Raw genomic sequence first — 21,236 nt, 5'->3', positions numbered from 1 at the left:
TATTTGTTGTCGACAACACACAACTACACGGCCACAGTATCACCTGATTCCGGAATAGCTAGCTTAATATAGTATAAAGACAGTGGGTTTCGATGCTGCGTTATTTAAGTGTGATATTATTCTTCACTTAACCTTTGAGACTTTAAGAACCAGCTACTCTTAACCAGGCCCAAAACTCGACTTGTAACGAGACCTCTTGCGATCAGTCTGTCACAATAGTAATAACACGTAAGGCTCTACACCACTATAAGAAAATATCACTGTTCATGAAATAACAAAATATACGAATAAACTTCTTTTTTTATTTTTCCTTTTTAATTTAATCAAATGCTTTCAAATGTTTATTTCGCGCCCACAAATCATCCACACCCCGATGTAGAGTGTAAACGTGTGCATGAAAAATAGTACACTGTTTCTACTGATAACCACGTATGAGCTTTTGGGTTGCTAGGCTAGTTCGGTCAACAGGATTTATATTGGATTTTGAAAATGATCTTTCTATCCAAACTTACGTCCTTCATAATGGCTCCTAAGATATTCTACCCTTTCGCGATAGTTAAGAATTTGCGTAAATTGTATTTTCGCGAGTTTAAAGCAAACCATATTTTAGTTTAGTTTCTTCAGGCCACGAGTGGCCTACCGGGACCATCCGACCGCCGCGTCATCCTCAGTGGAGGATGCGGATAGGAGGCGCGTGGGGTCAGCACACTGCTCTCCCAGTCGTTATGATGGTATTCTTGACCGAAGCCGCTACTATTCGGTCGAGTAGCTCCTCACTTGGCATCACGAGGCTGAGTGCACACCGAAAAATGGCAACAGCGCATGGTGGCCTGGATGGTCACCCATTCAAGTGCCGACCCCGCCCGACAGCGCCTAACTTCGGTGATCTCACGGGAACCGGTGTATCCACTGCGGCAAGGCCGTTGCCCAAAGCAAACCATCGGCGGCGCGGAAGCAGTCTTGACATCTACAACCAAACGGCGGCGCGGAAGCAGTCTTGACATCTACAACCAATTTCAAGATCATAATTCGCCCTACACGATTGTGTGCAATTGAACTTCGTCCAATCAATTATTTCTGGAATCGTAATCACTGATTCCGACACTGACTGCCCATGAACGCACAATTACCGCTCTTTTTTTCTCTAAGAGTAAACGAATGATGTCACGTCATCTACATAGTTATTAAAATATTATTCCAAATGATCTCTAATATTTATCGTCATTATATTTTAATGGTAATCAGAAAAAATATGAGTTATTATCGGAAAGTAACACATAACAGATCTAAAATCGCACGTAACTAAATGACAGCTTTGCATAGCGTTGGTACTTAATCACGCAAAACTATATAAAGAAATCCCCCAAATCTCAATTTCTCCATTTCTCCATACCTACTGACAGATACAAATAAGATATTCAAGACCTCATAGATCAATCCCGACCTGTATGTTATAACGGATAGTTGTCCTGCTGGAAGATGCCATCACCATACGTCAAGTATGAAGGGATGCTGATGGTCCGCAATGATGTTCACATAGTTGACAGATGTCCTGGTGTCTTCAACTGCTACCTGGAAGCACAGATGAATGTCCCCACTAGTCTACGTCCGTGGCATGGTATGTTTGGAGCAGCAGTATACGGACACGACCGTCGAACTGGTGTAAGAATCGTGATTCATCAGAGCAGAATACACGTTTCCATTGACCCATGATACAATCTCGAGGATACCGTGTTCACTATAATCGTAGTCGTAATTAACGATGTTGGTGAGTCAACGTGGGAACACGTATAATCTTCAACAAGGTGCTCTGAACGGTGTGATCCATAACACTTGTGGCTGCACCAGCGCTGAATTCTGTCGTCAGATCTGCCGTAGTTCGCCGCCTACGCTGGTTTGCAGAGTGGGCAAGCTTCCGATCTCCACGTTTTGTGACGACGGGTGCATGTTCAACACCTTGTCGCCTACTTGTGGTCTCACTGCTCTTCAGACACTTTCCATAAATGCCGAAGACAGTATTACGTGAACAGACGACCATCTTCACCATTGCTGAGGTGCTCTTTCCTAATCTTCTGGCATTTTTTCTTTATTGTTATTTAACACCTTACATAAGGTGGGCTGGCAGCAGCATACTACGTTGCTCTTCAGCCACAAGTTTTACAAAGAAAATACAATGGAGACACAGAAGATACAGTACAAAGTGGGTGGCAAAAAACAGTAGACACAGAAACAAATAACATGTAGCCATTCACACGCAAAGACACCTAAAGAAACTGTTGGCACTGCACACAGACACTGATGACGGAGACGACACGTGAACGATGGAGCGTGGGCGGCGAAAAACACTGAGGCACAAACACGACGGCACACACAGTAAAACGATGGCGATGGTCTCCGGCGCGCGAATGTCCACTTAACGTGTGCAAGCCCGGGGACCTGCCAAGAGGGGAAGAAGGTGGTGGGGGAGGGAGAGGGGAGAGCAGATATGCCAATGGCAGAGGAGATGGTGGGAGGAATGAAGGTATGGGGGTAGGGGAAGCCCGGGGGAGGAGGAGGGAGAAAGGGAGGAGGGAGGGAAGGGGGAGAGAAGGGAGAGAGGGTGGCCATAGGAACAAACACAGGAAGAGGGAGGGAGTATCGAAGTTGATAGGAGGGGTAGATGGAGGGGGGGAGGGCATCATCAGGGAGGAGGAGCTGGCGGAAGCCACCTTGGGAGAGGGTATGGAGAGTGGAGAGATGGAGAGCAGGTGGGACGTGGAAATACAGGTGCGGCAGTGGACGGGGGCAGGAGAGGATGGGAGAGACAAGCAGCTGAGGAGGATCGAGTTTACGGGAGGTGTAGAGGATCCATATCCATTCGAGGAAAAGGAGGAGTTGGGGGAACGGAATAAGGTCGTACAGGATCCGCATGGGGGATGGAAGATGGATGCGGTAGGTGAGGCAAAGAGCATGGGGTTCAAGGATCTGAAGGGATTTGTAAAAGGTAGGAGGAGTGGAGATCCAGGCAGCGTGGGCGTAGCAGAGGATAGGGTGGATGAGAGATTTTCTTCTGGTTGTAACAGTCACCTCTTTATATAAATAAATTAGAGGGGAAGAAAGGAAAGGAAAGGGAAGGAATTATTTATGTCAACTGCATCGGGACTTCGAAATTAGCGGTGACAATTGGAAATGTGTGCAGGACCGGGAATCGAATTAACCACTGCTCCATCCGTATGTAGTGTTTATCCCACTTGCGTGGACTATCCCGAGCCACACTCCACCGAGCGCCACCTATCCGCAGCCCCTGTCCATATCCTCCACGCTCGCTACTTTGAGGTTGCCACAGGAGGTCGAACGTAATTGTGTAACCACACTGAAGGTGGTGGATTCACGCCCCATCGAGGCGAATCAATTACATGAATGTGTGATGTCTGTTCTTTCGAACATGTCCGAAAGAACAGACACCACGCGTTCACGTGATCTCCTCTTTGTCAAGGACACTTACGTCACTATCTGCAGTCACCTGCAGCCCGTATCGTCTCTAGACTGATTCCCCTTTGGTCTCTGCACCCCTTGTACACTCTCCTTACCGCGTCACGTGCCCGCAGCGCCTGCTGTTAGTATTCAATGACACGATGGGCAGTGCTCAGAGCGTTTTGGCTCATCAGTGTATGACGTACTAAAATAGGTTACCACTTCGTCTCGAGTATTTACTCTATGAAATTTGGCAATGTCTCTGGAGAAGAATGCTGTACTACTTCGAAAGCGACCTACGTAATGCTCCTAACGATGTCCATAACACTACAGTGTGTACTGAATCTGCAGCTTACAATATGCTTCTGAATTACTTCAACTTCCTCCATTACACTGTAGTGGTGAGACTGCCAAACACTGCAGCAGTTTAAGAAAACCTTATTACACAAGAATCGTTGTGCTAAAATCTCCCAGAGAAAAGTCGTCTATTTCGTCTTCCCTTCATTTCATTTTACGGTTCGTTCCTTTCCATATAACCTTGTAACGTTACACATAAACAGTTAAGCGCTGTGATACAAGCCCTGGAGCACGCCACTACAACTGTACTCAATAGCTGTTGGATATTTATTCTTACTTATGTCTTAATCATTTTTTAATGTGAACGTTATACATTAGGCCTAACCGTTCCTGCTAGGAAGATCAATAAGAAATATCAAATTACCGCCCACTACTGTAACAAAATAGCGTAAACTTAAAATGAAACTGGATGGATAAGGATATTTCTGCATTTCAGTTGTTATCTGTGATTTATACTTATTGAATACATGTCTTTAATGGAAATTGTTATACACCATTCTGATCTTATGTCAGATTCATACGAGTAGCGTTTTCTGTAGACAACAAAATTTTCATCAAAAACTGCATTCTGCTGACCACACCGTAAAGCTTTTCTTGGGGTGGCCCCAAACCTTTTTGTAAACATTAACCACCGCAAATAACATGCGGTTGTGTTAGTCAAGCGGAATATCGGTGTATCACAGATTTGTGAGGAATCTCCCTATGTTTGCATCTTTGTAATCAATCAACAAGTCCAGCTTGAATGTGCGAGCAACGTAAGGCTCAGGAGGAGGAGAAAAAAAAGAAAGTTCATGATTTCCCACAACGAAGATATATGTACGGTGACTTTATCGATACCTTAGATTTGACGAGGAAATAGTACACTACTGGTCATTAAAATTGCAACACCACGAAGATGACGTGCTACAGACGCGAAATTTAACCGACAGGAAGAAGATGCTGTGATATGCAAATGATTAGCTTTTCAGAGCATTCACACAAGGTTGGCACCGGTGGTGACACCTACAACGTGCTGACATGAGGAAAGTTTCCAACCGATTTCTCATACACAAACAGCAGTTGACCAGCGTTGCCTCGTGAAACGTTGTTGTGATGCCTCGTGTAAGGAGGAGAAATGCGTACCATCACGTTTCCGACTTTGATAAAGGTCGGATCGTAGCCTATCGCGATTGCGGTTTATCGTATCGCGACATTGCTGCTCCCGTTGGTCGAGATCCAATGACTGTTAGTAGAATATGGTATCAGTGGGTTCAGGAGGTTAATACGGAACGCCGTGCTGAATCCCAACGGCCTCGTATCAGTAGCAGTCGAGATGACAGGCATCTTATTCGCATGGATGTAACGGATCGTGCAGCCACGTCTCGATCCGTGAGTCAACAGATGGGGACGTTTGCAAGACAACAACCATCTGCACGAACAGTTCGACGACGTTTGCAGCCGCGTGGACTATCAGCTCGGATACTATGGCTGCGGTTACCCTTGACGCTGCATCACAGACAGTAGCGCCTGCGATGTTGTACTCAATGACGAACCTGGGTGCACGAATCTCAAAACGTCATTTTTTCGGATGAATCCAGGTTCTGTTTACAGCATCATGATAGTCGCATCCGTGTTTGGCGACATCGTGGTGAACGCACATTGGAAGCGTGTATTCGTCATCGACATACTGGCGTATCACCCACTGTGATGGTATGGGGTGCCATTGGTTACACGTCTCGGCCACCTCTTGTTTTCATTGACAGCACTTTGAACAGTGGACGTTACATTTCAGATGTGTTACGACCCGTAGCCGTACCCTTCATTCGATCCCTGCGAAACCCTACATTTCAGCAGGATAATGCACGACCACTTGTTGCAGGTCCTGTATGGGCCTTTCTGGATACGGAAAATGTTCGACTGCTGCCCTGGCCAGCACATTCTCCAGATCTCTCGCCAATTGAAAACGTCTGTTGAATGGTGGTCGAGCAATGGGTCGTCTCAATACGCCAGTCACTACTCTTGATGAACTGTGGTATCGTGTTGAAGCTGCATGGGCAGCTGTACCTGTACACGCCATCCAAGCTCTGTTTGGCTCAAGGCCCAGGCGTATCAAGGCAGTTATTACGGCCAGAGGAGGTTGTTCTGGGTACTGATTTCTCAGGATCTTTGCACCCAAATTGCGTGAAAATGTAATCACATGTCAGTTCTGGTATAATATATTTGTCCAATAAATACCGTTTATCATCTGCATTTCTTCTTGGTGTAGCAATTTTAATGGCCAATAGTGTACCTACCACGTCCACTATTTTTCTATGTTTGGCATTGATGTAGGAATCATACATCCATCTTACACGTCATTCAGTTAGTATAACAGTTCACAGTATTCTGTCGGAACAGACCTCCGGAGGCTCAACGGTACCAACCAGCCGCCTTGTCGACCTCAGCCGATAGGCGTCACTGGATATGGATGTCAGCACGCCGCTCTCCCGGCCGTTGTCAGTGTTCGTGACCGGAGCCGCTACTTCTCACACAGTTGGCCTCACAGGGGCTGAGAGCACCCTGCTTGCCAACAGAGCTCAACAGACTCAGCCGGTCACCCATATAAGTGCCACCCAAGCCCGACAGCGCTTAACTTCGGTGATCTGACGGGAAGTGGTGTTACCTCTGCGGCGAGGCCGTTGGCCGTTTACAGTACAAGTCATAAAAGCTTTCGTCCCAGGACCACACTTTTCCCAAATGCTCTGACATCACATTTCTTAATTTTCTTTTACTTAAATGCGTCGCCCATATTCACGCTCTCGGCAGCGAGGAGTCAGAGAAGAGCTGTGATGCTGTAAGATCCCCTGGGTCCCAAGTTCAGCTGCTGACGACGTAGGGTGTCCGTCGGGCGTTTGCGCTGGTAGGGGAGCACCATGTGGTTAGTGTTTTCAGCCTCTTCGTACTGTCGGTGTCTTGGTCCGCCTTTCCAGTTAGGTTTAGATGGTGTTCAGAGGGGCCCATGATTGAATTTTAGGCGTGCCATTGTTACGTAAAAATTGCATGGAACGATTCGTTTAGTCTCCTTCGAAAAATGGGTGTTTGCCGTCCTGCAGGTGGAGACAGTAGAGAGGTATACCAATTCAGGCTGCACATGCTTCAAGACCTCTCGGTGTGATGGTTATGCCGACTTCACTAAACATAATGTCACTGCGAATGAGTAATGCTGTTCCGCCAAATCTATCTTCTCTACCCTATCTTAATAATTATTAGCCTGGAAAGATCAAATTACAGTCTGGTTTTAACCTTGTTTCCCCTACTGCGTGCACAAATACTTTTTTCATTTTTTATGAGGTATGGAGTGTTGTTCTGTTACTGACTAATGAATTCCCGTTCCGCAGTTACATAATATGAGCTATGTCTTATTGGTGAGGAAAAGTTGGCTGAATTGGTTGTCTTAATTGTTCTACTATAATGTGCCACATATATCGCACGTTTGCTCTGTCTCCCACTACGCTCTGTGATTTTTGTTAACAATTTCACCAACTGTTAAGCCATGTAGCTTTCTTAACTTTGTGTGACACTGTGAAGGTTAGCCGAGATAACAGTCCAACATAAACTTCTAGTATCATTTAGAAGCCCCGCAGTGTGCGCATTTTTATCCCAGCGTCGTGTGTTTTCATTTCTTTCAACAATCTTGTGGTCCGCATGGTACCTTCGCGTTGGTGGTTGTGTTGACTCTCTGTGGTTCGGCACTGACCTCGGCTGCGGTGACGTTTCACTCTCGGTTCGACTTTCCGCATAGGAAATGTACGTTCTTGTTCGGTTCTGAACTGTAAGCTGAAAAAATTCTTTCTGATCTGCTGTATTCAGCCTGTTATCTTGTGCTTGCACCCATGTCGACATCGGTTCTGTATCAACATTTTACCAGAAACATTATAGTTTATGTAATGTTTAGTTCCTTCTTCGGTCGGGACATTATGCCATGCCGCACAACCATGTATCTGTCCCTGTTATACGTATGTTTGTCCCCAACTTTTATTTTTGCGTTACGAGGTAGGCTAACATTAGGATAACGTATTATCTCCGAAGTGCAAGATGCTGTAGAGTGATCATCACAACACATATCGCATCACTGTTTTCCCCAGCAGTTTTAGATTAGGTCTCCCGAATCTCAAACAATCTTGACATATTCTTACCAGCAGTACATATGGTGTTACCTCACGCACTGTTCCATAGATGTATACATATTGTGAGAGTTTGTGTCTGTCGAATGTCAAAATACCACTTTATAAGTTTACTTCGCTTCTGACATCATCGCGGATGGCGGATTTAGTGTCTTCGTGCCCGTGATTCTATTTCCTCTAATAATTGCTCCGTTTCCATGGCTGTGTCCACGTACCGTATTAAGGCGTGCATGTGGGTTATATGGCTCGGGGTGTGAACACATTTCTGTCTTCCAAGTTTCGATAACACAACGTCGGTTGCTAATGCCACAGAACTGGTTAAAATTTTAATTTTGCTGCTTCCTTTCTGCTCTATGTCGGTGCATGGTGAACAGTACCAATCTGTTCCCAGAAGCAGCTCACAAAAATTGCAATTTTTCAGGGAGTGATATCTCTGACTCTACTGATTACGCTCTACCAAACACTTAAGTGTGGTTCGCAGAGTATCCATGTAGATCACAGAAATTAGAGGTCAAGTGTTTTGGATATCCCTTTGCCTACTGCCCATTTGTATACCTGTCGCAAGAAAGGGAGTACGGTAGCTATCCTACAGTTATAGTACAGGGTCAAAATTTAAACATTACACACTTCCTCCAACCCAGGAAAATGGAGAAAATCAGTTGGTTCTTTTGCATTCGGTGCGGTGTAAGGTAGACCTCAGGGGACTTATAAAATCACAATTTGGTGATGGGCTTTTTCTGAGAAAAAATCGAAAAACCATTATTGTTTGCTACGAAAAGTACCATTTATGGAGTAACACTTCTATAATTTATGTTCATGGCAGATCGTCGGAATTTTTATCACATGTTCTTAAGATGATATTGTCGGGGAACTTCAAAACTTTTTTCAATATTATTATCCATTGCCGAGGTCCAGAGATTCTTTTTGCGGTACATATGCATCTAAAATATGTCATAATATCCGGTCTGAGGTGTAACTGTATTTTGTGCTAACGTAGTGAACACATGGAAAGCGTTCTAGGATCATCGCAAGGGTTCTGAGATAACCAAACCATGTTCTTAGTCAGCATTTTTTCACCAATAAAGCTTTATGACACGCTGTCTCTATATAATGGGTAATTCACGGCAGGACATACGTACCACAGTGCCAAAAACTGGGCTATAAAGGGTCTTAACATGCCTGTAAAGAAGTTAAACTAACTGTCAAAAATTACATAAAGCTGCAACGACAGCAAATTCAGTAAAGTATTTCTAATATCTTTATTTCTCTTTTAAGATATAAATCGGAAGCCGGGTTTTTTCGATGAATTGCGATCGTTCACCAAAGAGTCCAGAAAAAATGCAGTGCAAACGATTTTATGTTAACCTTATATTATATTTGTTGTTTATATGTCTCAAAGTACATAAATGTATCGAAGTATTAAATAAACTATCAGAACTTCACTGACCTATTGAATTACTTTTGTATAAGGAGCACACCCCTCTGCAGCAGGGAAAAGAAGGGGACCAGCCGAGAAATGCTCCTGTCGAAGCGCAAGAAAGCGGATGGGGCGCTCTTTAAAAGGTTAATTTAGGAGAAGCAAAGGTGCCGGCCGGGGTAGCCGAGCGGTTCTAGGCGCTGCAGTCTGGAACTGCGCGACCGCTGCGGTCGCAGGTTCGAATCCTGCCTCGGGCATGGATGTGTGTGATGTCCTTAGGTTAGTTAGGTTTAAGTAGTTGTAAGTTCTACGGGACTGATGACCTCAGAAGTTAAGTCCCATAGTGCTCAGAGCCATTTGAACCATTTTTTTCAGCAAAGGTTTCGACATGCAAACACATTCGCCCTCTTTTTCTGCTGAAGGGAGTAGCAGAGAGACAATGACGGTGGAAGTGAGAGTAGGCTGTGCCGGTGGCAGAGGAAGGGAGAGGAGGCAGTAACGGTGGGGAGAAAAAGTGGTAGGGAAAGTGAAGAACAGATGGACGGAGACAACAGCAGTGGGAGCCAAAGTGAGAGAGAGCAGAAAGTGATGGTCAGCGACAGACAGTGGCAGTAAAAGAGAGATACGCATTGAGACAGAAGCAGTGGGAGCAAAACAGAGAGGAGACAGTGGAAATGGTAAGTGCAGATAAATGGAGACCATACATAGGCTTGGGAGGTCTGCATCCTCCCCAGCAAGGAGTTATAGATGTGAGCGCATTTTGAACCGAAATTTTAAGCACGTGAGTATAACGGAAAAAATAAGTTGGACCTACCAAAATTTTTGAGCTGCCAAGGTATGGTGAAGACAGTGGCAGTGAGAAATCAAGACAAAGGGAGACCGTGTAAGAGAGAGAGGAGGCGGGATATACCGTAAATAAGTGGGAGAAAAAAGATACAGTGGGAGAGAGACATACATAGAAAGCGATGTTGATTACGAAGACTTAACTACAAAGAGAGACTGTAAGAAAGGATTTAGAAACTTCTTTCTTGAAAGAGAGCGAATACGTTTGCATGCCAAAATTTTTAGTGAGATGGTGGAATGAGGGTTGAGGCATCCGGTTCCTCACTTTTCTTCAGAGTATTTTAAAGAGGAACGTACTCGAATTTAGTGCTTCGACAGGAGCATTTTCCCGCTAGTTAAATGTCTATACGCGGATTTCGGCGTATTTAGATGTATTCTGAAGCGTTCTCGGGTGTAGATGTATTCTGAAGCGTTCTCGGATGCTTATCAGGACGATGCCGCCCGGTTGAATACCGGGGAACATCTGAAGACCATAATACACTGGGAAAGCCTAAAGTCATATTTATATGTACCAGTGTTCCAACTATCATCAGTTGTACCTTACCGACATCCGTGTCTTTTTTTCCTACGGAGAAAGCGTCGTCCTGCTGCCTGTTATTTTATGTAGCCGCTTGAGTCTTCCACATTCATCTATAACAGAATTCATCATTATACGCCGAGACAGACAAAATATCTTCAGGCTTTAGGAAGAATGTTCTGATTCCAATTACGAAGAAGGTGTGTGCCGACAGCTGTGAATACCACCTCACCATCAGTTTAGTAAGGTGTGGTTGCAAAATATTGACCTGAATTATTTACAGAAGAATAAATAAACATGTAGAAGCCGACATTTTGGATTCCGGAGAAATGCAGAAACAGGCGTGGCAAAACAGACCCTAAACTTAAATGCTAGAAGACAGATTGAAAAAAGACTAACATTTAACCATCTGGTCATCTACGTTTTATCTTTCTCCAATCTGCCAATGGCCCTCCACCGCAGTTCCGGTGTTTCACGCTTCGATGCAGCCCAACCAAGTTGTCTATCCCAGCTGCCTCTTTCCGGTATTAGGACGTCAGCTGTCATCCTACCCAAGAACATACAGTTGTCTTCTATTCACAGATGATGCAAGTAGATTACAAACCCACAGCGTTGTAGTTGATTTTATCTAGCATTACTGTGGTATCATCATGCTCACCTTCATCGTATATTACTTTGTATTTTCTGAGTAAATTCTGCTTTCCTGGTGTTCCCGTGTTCATGTAATGCGTAATGTATAGGGGATCGTGTAATATATGTCTTGCAATTTTAAGTTTTTGCGGAAACTTCAGCATTTGAAACATCTTTTTAACATTCTAGACGACTCGCTGGAGCATCTCGCTTGATGCTGCGATATATCCCCCCCCCCTCCCCCCGCCCCCAACTCATAAAGGTTTTTACCTTATACGTTTCCTCCTGACATTTTCAAAGGAAGGGATCAAATGGGGTTGTATTACACCTCTCGTTGCCCAGTCAGTAATCGGAAACGTCCAGTAACCAGAAATATAAAAAACGCGTTGTCGTACTCTTTGCCTGAAATGGGGAGCATGAAGTACCGCACTCAGACGGTAAGTTATTTTGCATATACAGCTCTGCTTTCACCGTTTCACGAAATACGTATTAAACTAAGCGAGTGTGGTAGTCGCGATACCACATCGTACAATCACAAACTGATACGAATGACAGTTATCAATTACAGATTCCGTATTTTAGTACATGAGGAGCTCATTAACGACTATTGCGGCAACTGACGAGCAAACCGATATGAATTTCCGCTTAATCTGAGCATAAAATGTCACTCAAAATATTACGTAATTTCTTATTCCCCAACCATTTTATTACAGACACAGGGAAGTTCACTCTGGCATCGACGTTTCTCGAGACAAAGCTTGGAAAAAGCGCAGTTTTCATGTTTATCGATTTATCTCCTCCTTTTTTTGCGCCACGCGGGATTAGCCGAGCGGTCTGAGGCGCTGCAGTCTTGCACTGTGCGGCTGATCCCGGGGGAGGTTCGAGTCCTCCCTCGAGCATGGGTGTGTGTGTTTGTACTTAGGATAATTTAAGTTAAGTATTGTGTAAGCTTAGGAACTGATGACCTTAGCAGTTAAGTCCCATAAGATTTCACACACATTTGAACATTTTTCATTTTTTGCGTATAAAGTCACCCTCTCGTTGGTAGCATGAGTTTGGATGTGGATTACGATGTCCAGGTTAATGAAACATATATATATTTATTATTTCTTAAGTTTATTTTGACAGCAGTGACTTTGAGATTTACTTTGAAGTTAACTAACGTCGATTCTGCGCTCAGGTGGAATCTAACATTACAATTGCACCACCTGCTATGTTTAAACAACGTGGAATAGTAGCAATAGTAGTAGTAGTAGTAGTAGTAGTAGTACTGGCAGAATTTACGTGCCTACTTCACACCAACACAAGAAAAAAGACATATTAATATACGTTTGAAAAGCCTTCGTTTTAGTTATCAATGAACGTTTCAGTGAACGCTTTTCGAAGAGAAATAGAGTAATTGTAGTTTAAGGAGGATAGCTTAAATTAATTTAGTTAGATAATAGGATGATATTATTGTTACAAAACATTCTGCGCATGTAATCTTCGTAAGAACGTTTATAATGAATACTATTCGAAGGCCATTTTAATGACTGAAGTTTGTGAACGATATTAAAAGCAATGTACTTAACAATACGAATGATATTATCGTGACGAATCAACCTGGTGATGCACTCGTTGTACCCATTGCGGCTATGCATTGTCGTGGAGACATTTTAATTCGACGTTAGTATACATTAGATATCTGTGTGTCACGCTTCACGTAAGCAGTAGTAGATAACAATTAGGCTCATAATCTTCGGATGTACAAATCATACGAAAGCGGTGTCTTAAATGGTTCAAATGGCTCTGAGTACTATGGGACTCAACATCTGAGGTCATCAGTCCCTTAGAACTTAGAACTACTTAAACCTAACTAACCTAAGGACATCACACACATCCATGCCCGAGTCAGGATTCGAACCTGCGACCGTAGCGGTCTCGCGGTTCCAGACTGTAGCGCCTAGAACCGCTCGGCCACCCCGGCCGGCAGCGGTGTCTTTTCTGAGACATATTCTCAGGGACCGCTGAACGACTGCAGGGTAGCCAGAGTCATATACATTCCCGAACGGCCTCTCTAGTCTTTCAACAGTAAGTGGTGCTTCTCTCCCTTTAAGCTCCTCTGTCATCACTGTTACCACGAAAGCATTACGCTACTGTTGACTGAAACAGAGCAAATAAATGCAGTAGAAAATTAACTAGTAGTTTTGAGAGGTGAAATAATGAAGGAGGCAAGGAACAAACAGGTTAAAAGACAAGACCCAGCAGAAATCATTTGACGATACACCAGACAGTAAATTTAATTGATAACGGAATGAAGTGTAAGCATGAAAAAAATGAATTAGGCACAAAGGAATACAGACTTGACAGAAAGTGTAAAATGGCATACTAGGATGAATTGAGGATAAATGCAAAAAGTTGTAAAACAGTGTGTAACTACGTGAAAGGTAGATGCCCTCCAAACGAAAATTAAAGAAACCTTTGGAGAAAAGAGAGTCAGGTCTCATGGCAAGACTGAACTACAGATAATGAAGGCTGAAAGGTGGAAGGAGTGTAAAGAAAGGACATACAAAGAAAAGATATTTAAGACAATATTTCAGAAGATGAGATGGAAGACGTGATACTGCGAGATGTATTTAAGACCCAAGTCGAAACAAGCCATCTGGAGTAGACGACACTCCCTCAGAATTAATGAGAACCTCGGATGAGACAGCCATGACAAAACTATCTCACCTATTGTGCAAGATGTATGAGAAAGACAAAACACGCTCAAACTTAAAGAAGAATGAAATAATTCCAATTCCAAAGAAGCCACGTGCTGATAAATGTGAATATTACGAGACCATTACTTTAATAAATCGTAGCTGCATACTACTAACACAAATTATTTACAGAAGAATGGAGAGAATGGTAGAAGGCGAACTATGAAAAGAGCGGCGAGACGATACCTACATTTATAGCATTTATAGATTTAGAGAAAGCTTTTGACAATTTTGGCTGGAATACACTCCTCGAAGCTCGGAAAGTGGAAGGGATAAAACACAAGGAGCGAAAGGTTATGTACAGTACAACTTGTATTGCAAGCAAATTGCAGTAATAAGGGTCGAATGACATTGAAACGAGGTAGTGAGAAGTTAGTGTACGCAGGAAGAGAGCAGGTTATTTTGGAATGTGATGCTACAAAAGATTAGACAGGTAGATCGAATATTCAGAGAAGTGATACTGCTGTATCTACTCGGCAAGGAGAAAGCTTTATGACGCAACTTGACGATCAGAGGGATTGACAGTAAACATTCTGAGGCATCAAGGAATACTCGATTTGGTTATGGGTGTGGTATGTGAATGAAAATTTTAGAGGGAGAACAAGACTAGATAACAGTAACCAGGTTCAAGGGGATGTAGACTGCACAGAGGAAGAGGCCTGCAAAGGATAAACTAACGTGGTAAGTTGTATCAAAACTCTTTTCACTCTGAGCACAACGGCTTCATCACTGTGTCACTGAGACTTCTATTGACACGTCTATGTTTAGCATGGGAGGTTTTGTTTATTATGTTCATTGCCCTAAATAATACGAATTTTAATGCATTAATATCGGTTACTACAACAACAAGTTTTTGACACAGTATATTTTTCAATTATATAACATAACAAGAAACAACATCTCTTCGCTATAATGAGCTAGATAAGCATTTACATTCAAATATTATGTGACTGATTTTTATTTAGCCATTCTGCTGTGTATAGAGGTTTTTATGCGATAAAGATATGACAGAGTAAGGAAACATTTCCATCAATGAACCACGTCTCGATGCCTAAAGAAAAACACGACTTTAGCAAGAGACTGAATACAGTAGCTCTATCAGAAAAAAATGGCTCTGAGCACTATGGGACTTAACATCTGAGGTCATCAGTCCCCTAGACTTAGAACTACTTAAACCTAACTAACCTAAGGACATCACACACATCCATGCCCGAGGCAGGATTCTAACCTGCAAAAATGGTTCAAATGGCTCTGAGCACTATGGGACTCAACTTCTGTCATTAGTCCCCTAGAACTTAGAACTAGTTAAATCTAACTAACCTAAGGACATCACAAACATCCATGCCCGACGCAGGATTCGAACCTGCGACCGTAGCGGTCTTGCGGTTCCAGACTGCAGCACCTTTAACCGCACGGCCACTTCAGCCGGCGATTCTAACCTGCGACCGTAGCAGCAGCGCGGTGGCTCTATCAGATTTTTACGCTAGTTTTCAGTTGTTTTCGGAAGCTGCTACAAACCGCTGACATTTGCAGATAAACTATGAAATGTTCTAAACATATTTGTTCATCGACTTTCATTACTTTGAGAAAACCATGAATTTGTTTTTGCATCCAAATGTTGATCACAGATGAACCTGGAAGTTCTGTTTTTCTGGAAACATCTCCTTAAAATGTGTACGAGAGGTTTTGTGACGCACGCCTTGCTGCCGGCTGCAAGGCGAGGAAAGTTACTGGATTGCGGCAGCCTCTGCTATCCTCGTTAATGGCTTCTCCATTCACGCACACTCGGTGACCTTCCTTCAACAGATTCCTTCAGAGAACTTCCGTCCAGTACCATTTCAGCGTTTCGTCGTAATCCATCTTGCTCTGAAACAGGACGGAATCAATAAGCTTCGCGAATTAAGTTACCGAAAAGAAAGTTTACACACCAATACGTCCTTTAATTTGTGAAGTACAAGAGGACTTTAAATGGCATTCTGACATTTAAACGGAGAACCTCAAAATTTTGCTTCGTCACAATTACTCTCTTCTTGTATAATTCAGAATGAAGTAAAAATTTTTGAAAATTTGGATCATATTTTGGCCTACATTATTATGGATGTTGTGAAATTTTTCACTGTCACGTAGAAAATAGATGTACTGTAATTTTTGAAAAATTACGTTAGCAAAAGTTGAAGAGCGCAAACATCCAGTCACCATAAAAGGGTGAAACCCATAGAAATCGCGTGACATAAAAGGTCTCTTATTCTTTCAATTAGTCGGTAAGCGAGCATCCACCGACTCACTATTTCATTATTATTTTGAAATGAAGTGCTTAAATTGGTAATATCTCTAAACCAAAGGCTTTGACAATAGACGAAAAGTGTGTATTTAGTATGTGAAAGACTATTACTCTCTCCAGACGTTTGATTTTATCTAGGTTCCACAAAATATCAGAAAGTACGCTAACTAGCAAAAATTGGAACGCCGTGCAGATACATGTGGCTTATATACACTTTATGCCGAAGATAAGGTGTCTGTCTATACGCAAATGGCTTAGATAAAATAACTGTACTTGGTAATATACTGAATAGCTACTGTGCTACGAAGCCACCACGTGCCGTAATCACAGTCTCTAAGCCATTTACCGCGGAATCACGGGTGGTTCTTCCCTCCGTACTGTCTTCGTGTGAATTCTCAAAGCTTCAAAAGAGGTTTCTGAAGTCTGACGAACAAGTTCCCGACCAACCAGACATTATCGATGGTCGAAATTTCAGACGAACGTACTAAGCAGAGAAGCGCTCCTCTTGTCGTTATTTCAAGTAGGCTTGCTCAATACGCATTCATCCCTCGCCGTTTATCGCCGGGGATTTTCTTCCCGTCTTACTGTAATGTGGAATGCAAAGTCTTCAGAGGGAAGGGCAGTTCGTCAAGCTATAAATCACCTGTGCTGCAACAGTCAGTGTTCAAATTTTTCTCTAAACCTATGGGCTGAGATCGCGTCTTGTATCCACACTGTCACACCTAGCGTTTGTCAGCCACCGTACTGTACAATATAGGACATCAGACTGCCGGGCATCACAACCGCGTCTAACGAATGTGTGGCTGACACTATCGCACGGGTTGCAGCGGCACTCGTCTGGAAACACTACCTGTTGTTACTGAGTACAGAAGCAACAGCGCTCACGTTTATGCTGCACTCAGGGTCGTTAGTGCTTTGAGGACAGTGGAAACCATGGCAGTTTTTGGAAGACACCATTCCTAGACATCAGTCATCAGCCTATTACGATCCGAAATCTCATTGTATGACGAAACAGCTCCCCCAGACAGATACTTCTGGTTCGACCTAACTAACGTTTCGATACACCACCGCGCCCTTCACATTAAAAAGTGGATACTGACCCAATAAAGGGCGTATCCAGCTAGAGACAGGAGATGGCAGATAATATCATATAAGTTCCAAAACGTGACGTAGTTTCAAGTACTGAAAAGTTCAAATTAGCAGTAAATTTTCACAGAGCGTATGAAGAATTCCTTCACAAGAAATTTAATAAAAATGGCTCGTTATTCCATTTTTTAGCTTTAATTAGCCAATTAAACAAGATTATTGTAAATTTCTAGAACAGCTAGTCACTTCACTAAATTTCCCTATTCCTAACTTCATATCATTAAGTGTAATATTAATTGTCTACGTTAACAGTAATTTTCCTGCTAAAGCATCAAAGAATCGTCAATTTACTAATGGAGAGAAGTGTGAAGGATAAAAAGTGTAGAGGGATAGCAAGGCTAGAATACAGAACGCAGGTTGAAATGTGTGTAGGTTAAAAGCAACAAACCGAAATTTTGCAAGGTTGCGTTTATCTTGCCACAAAACATTATAATCAGGCGTTAGTAAAGTAGAAACAATATAAAGTATACAGAACATAAAAAAACTGCAACATGCAAAACGGTAGACAAAAATGTTCTTCGTTTTTTTTCCAACTTAGAGGATTTACACACACATTCCCACAAATGGTTAATGCGCTCAATATGAGGTGTGACCACCTCTAGCAGCAATACAGGGCTGAAAAAAGAAGGAGCACGCCGTGAATGATGTCATCAGTCTCACGTATTGGCAATAACGCCTATTCTTCTTGCAGCGCTGCTCGCAAGTCTTTGAGAGTGCTTGGTGGATGCTGACGTGGTGCAATCCGTCTCCCTAGTGAATCCCAGACGTGCTCTATGGGATTCAAATCGGGAGAGCGAGCAGCCCACGATATGGTTGCAAGTCTGGGCTCACAGCACCGCGCGGCAACCGCACGTAACGTCCAAAGATCTCGTCACGGTAACTGACAGCAGATAAATCTTGCCGATTTAAATTTGGAAACTTGTGGTGAGGTCTTATGGGACCAAACTACTTAGGTCATCGGTCCCTAAGCCTGCACACTACTTAATCTAACTTTAACTTACGCTATGGACAACATATACACCCATGCCCGATGGAGGACTCGAACCTCCGACGGAGGGAGCAGCACGGACCATGACAAGGCGCCTCAGACCGAGCGGCTACCCCACGCGGCTTGCCGATTTAACCGTACAGTTTCATGAAGAGGGGTTCAAGTGGTCAGTAACATCCCTGCCCACACATTTGGAATCGTCCTCGATATCAGTCTCTTTCCACAACGTTTGGATCCCAGAATCGTGTTCCACGTACCCTGCAGATGCGAATCCGTCGAGACTTACTGTCCAAACCAAATCGGGACTCATCTGTGAAAAGAACATTGGCCCACTGTTCGACCGTCCACTGACAAGTTGACGGCTGCACTCAAGACGTTCCCTTCTGTGAAGACGCGTCAGAGGTAAACATACAGCAGGTCTCCGACAATAAAATCCACTCTGTCGAAGCCTTCTCTATACAGTTTACCTCGATACAACACGTCCAATGGATGCTACAAGCTCAGAGGCCAGTAGCCGTGTAGTACTAAGGCGGTAATGTCGTGCCCTTAGAGGCAAATAACGGTTCTCTATTTCTGAAGTCACACGTGGTCGGCCCGGCACTGGTCTTCGGGATACAGTTTCGATCTCTATAAACTGTCGCCACATCCGAAAAACAAAACGATTCAGATTAATCCATCGGGCCACATCACTCTGCGACTGTCCTGTTTCCATTCTGCCAATGGCCCTCCAACGCAGAGAGCCTGGTAGGCGTCTTTTCTGCGCCATACTGCACCGTCTGTAACTGTGTATACAGTGATTGTGGATGTGGGACAAACCAGCAAACACTATCGAGTTTGATGGTTGCCCTGACGACATCATTGACGTGGTTGTCCGTTGACCAGAATGGCGTTTCCGTGCAGGAAACGATCCTACGGACATCTGTTGACAGTTTGTATGATTATATGATGAATTAGACAGAGGACGGGGAAATAGTGGTTTGTTGCTTTAATTTTGGACACCAGTGTATTTATGCAGAGACGAAGAGATTTGCACAGGACTAGCGATGAGAGCCGCACCAATCAGTCTTCGAACTGAAGACCTCATCAACAACAGTAATTTTACTGAGAATTTATAAGTCTTGATGCCATAAAAAGGCGCTAATTTGACCTGTAAGGCGTAGAAGTAACGAATTTCCCGACATTGAGAGCATAGCACCTACGGGGCGTCTGCAACTTTTTGCACTAATTGCGTCTTGCAAACAGTGGAAAATGTTGGCCCTTGGCTTGTGTAGGATAACAGTCAGCGATGTTTACTTCGTAGCTCCCCCGCTTTAGTTCACGGCCGGAGCCAGATGGTAAGTGACGCACTCAAATCACAGATTTGAACGGCGAAACTATCGAGCCGCCATTGTCACGTTGTTCAGAAAATTGTTGCTCCGTCGTTCAGCCTGTATCAGTCATCGTGACTAGAAGTTCATCGAGAGCAGCACCTACACGTGAGTAGGTTTTCCGTATGAGGTGAGCCGAATTCGTCATTGCCGCCCTTGTTAAATGCTTCACTCTTTCGATTCCTATTAGAGCCCGTTAAGTTTCTCTGTAAGTAACTAGCTATTAAATATCAATGGTCTGTCTGCGTATTCCTTAAAGACAGGGAGGGAGTGTGTGTATGTGTGTGTGTGTGTGTGTGTGTGTGTGTGTGTGTGCACGCGCAGCGCGTAATGGCAGCGCTGTTTGAGGCGCCTTGTCCCGCACTGCGCGGCCCCTCCCGCCATAGGTTCGAGTCCTCCCTGCATGGATGTGTGTTGTTGTTAGCATAAGTTAATTAGTCTAGGGACCGATGACCCCAGCAGTTTGGTTGCTTAGGAATTCACACACAAATGACCGCAAAAAATGTGTGTGTGTGTGTGTGTGTGTGTGTGTGTGTGTGTGTGCGCGCCAGCGCATGAATAAAATGCATTCATGCACCCACGTATTGTTTTGTTTAAGTTTAAAACAGCGTTTTCCCATAGCTAGATTATTTAATTAATCTATATTACTGAAGCACATATTCATTGCGCTCTCGCTGATGAAGGCGTTGATAAATTCCTTTCTAAATCTCATACATTTTTGTGTTGAGTGGTTGCGGAAGGAAGGAGATAATTATCCCGTGCACACCATGGTCGGTATTATAGCCATTGTCATCAAATGTACAGGACACACACCTTTCGTGCAAGTACATAAAGACCTCCGTATTGCTGGTACAAGGAGTAATCAAGAATGTCATTTCGACCAGGCAGCAAAACAGCCTACAGTTATTCTCGCCGCTGTCTGGATTTAATTCATATGCGCACAACACCTCCCGCAGGTCACCCACCACCTCCTTGCTATCTCCCATCGCTTTACCACAAGCTGTCCAGCCATCCCCATCCGTTGAAAATGTTTATCTGCATAATACTGAACTCGCATCCTGACCCAACGCACAGGTTGACATATCAGTTGAGAATCACTTTGAAGGATTCCAGAACGTGTTGTAGATATTGACCGTGTGCCGTGGAACCTCAACAATTATTTCACCGTTAGCCGTTATTCTTCCTGCAACTGAAAAAGCAAAATGGCGCCGAGATTGAAAGTTTTTCAGTAATTTTGAGTTTTATTTTGTAAGAAACTGTGTTTCGCTTCCTACACTCCTCCCCCTTTCACGAAACTAGTATAAGATGCTACCTCTCCTCTCCCCCCCCCCCCCCCCCCCCATCACCCCCACCT

At 43.7% G+C, this 21,236-nt stretch overlaps 1 protein-coding gene and 1 pseudogene across 1 annotated transcript in view; one reads left to right on the top strand and one right to left on the bottom strand.

The window, feature by feature from the left end:
* The window catches only part of LOC124789009, a 260,631-nt gene that overhangs the window by 61,389 nt on the left and 178,006 nt on the right, over window positions 1–21,236 (top strand). The gene's annotated exons all lie outside the window — the stretch shown is intronic.
* On the bottom strand, window positions 811–928 carry LOC124790203 (annotated as a pseudogene).

Source organism: Schistocerca piceifrons, chromosome 3 (assembly GCF_021461385.2).
Source record: "Schistocerca piceifrons isolate TAMUIC-IGC-003096 chromosome 3, iqSchPice1.1, whole genome shotgun sequence".
NCBI lineage: Eukaryota > Metazoa > Arthropoda > Insecta > Orthoptera > Acrididae > Schistocerca > Schistocerca piceifrons.
The sequence above is the reverse complement of the archived record's forward strand: the minus strand, read 5'-3'. Positions and strand labels throughout refer to the sequence as shown.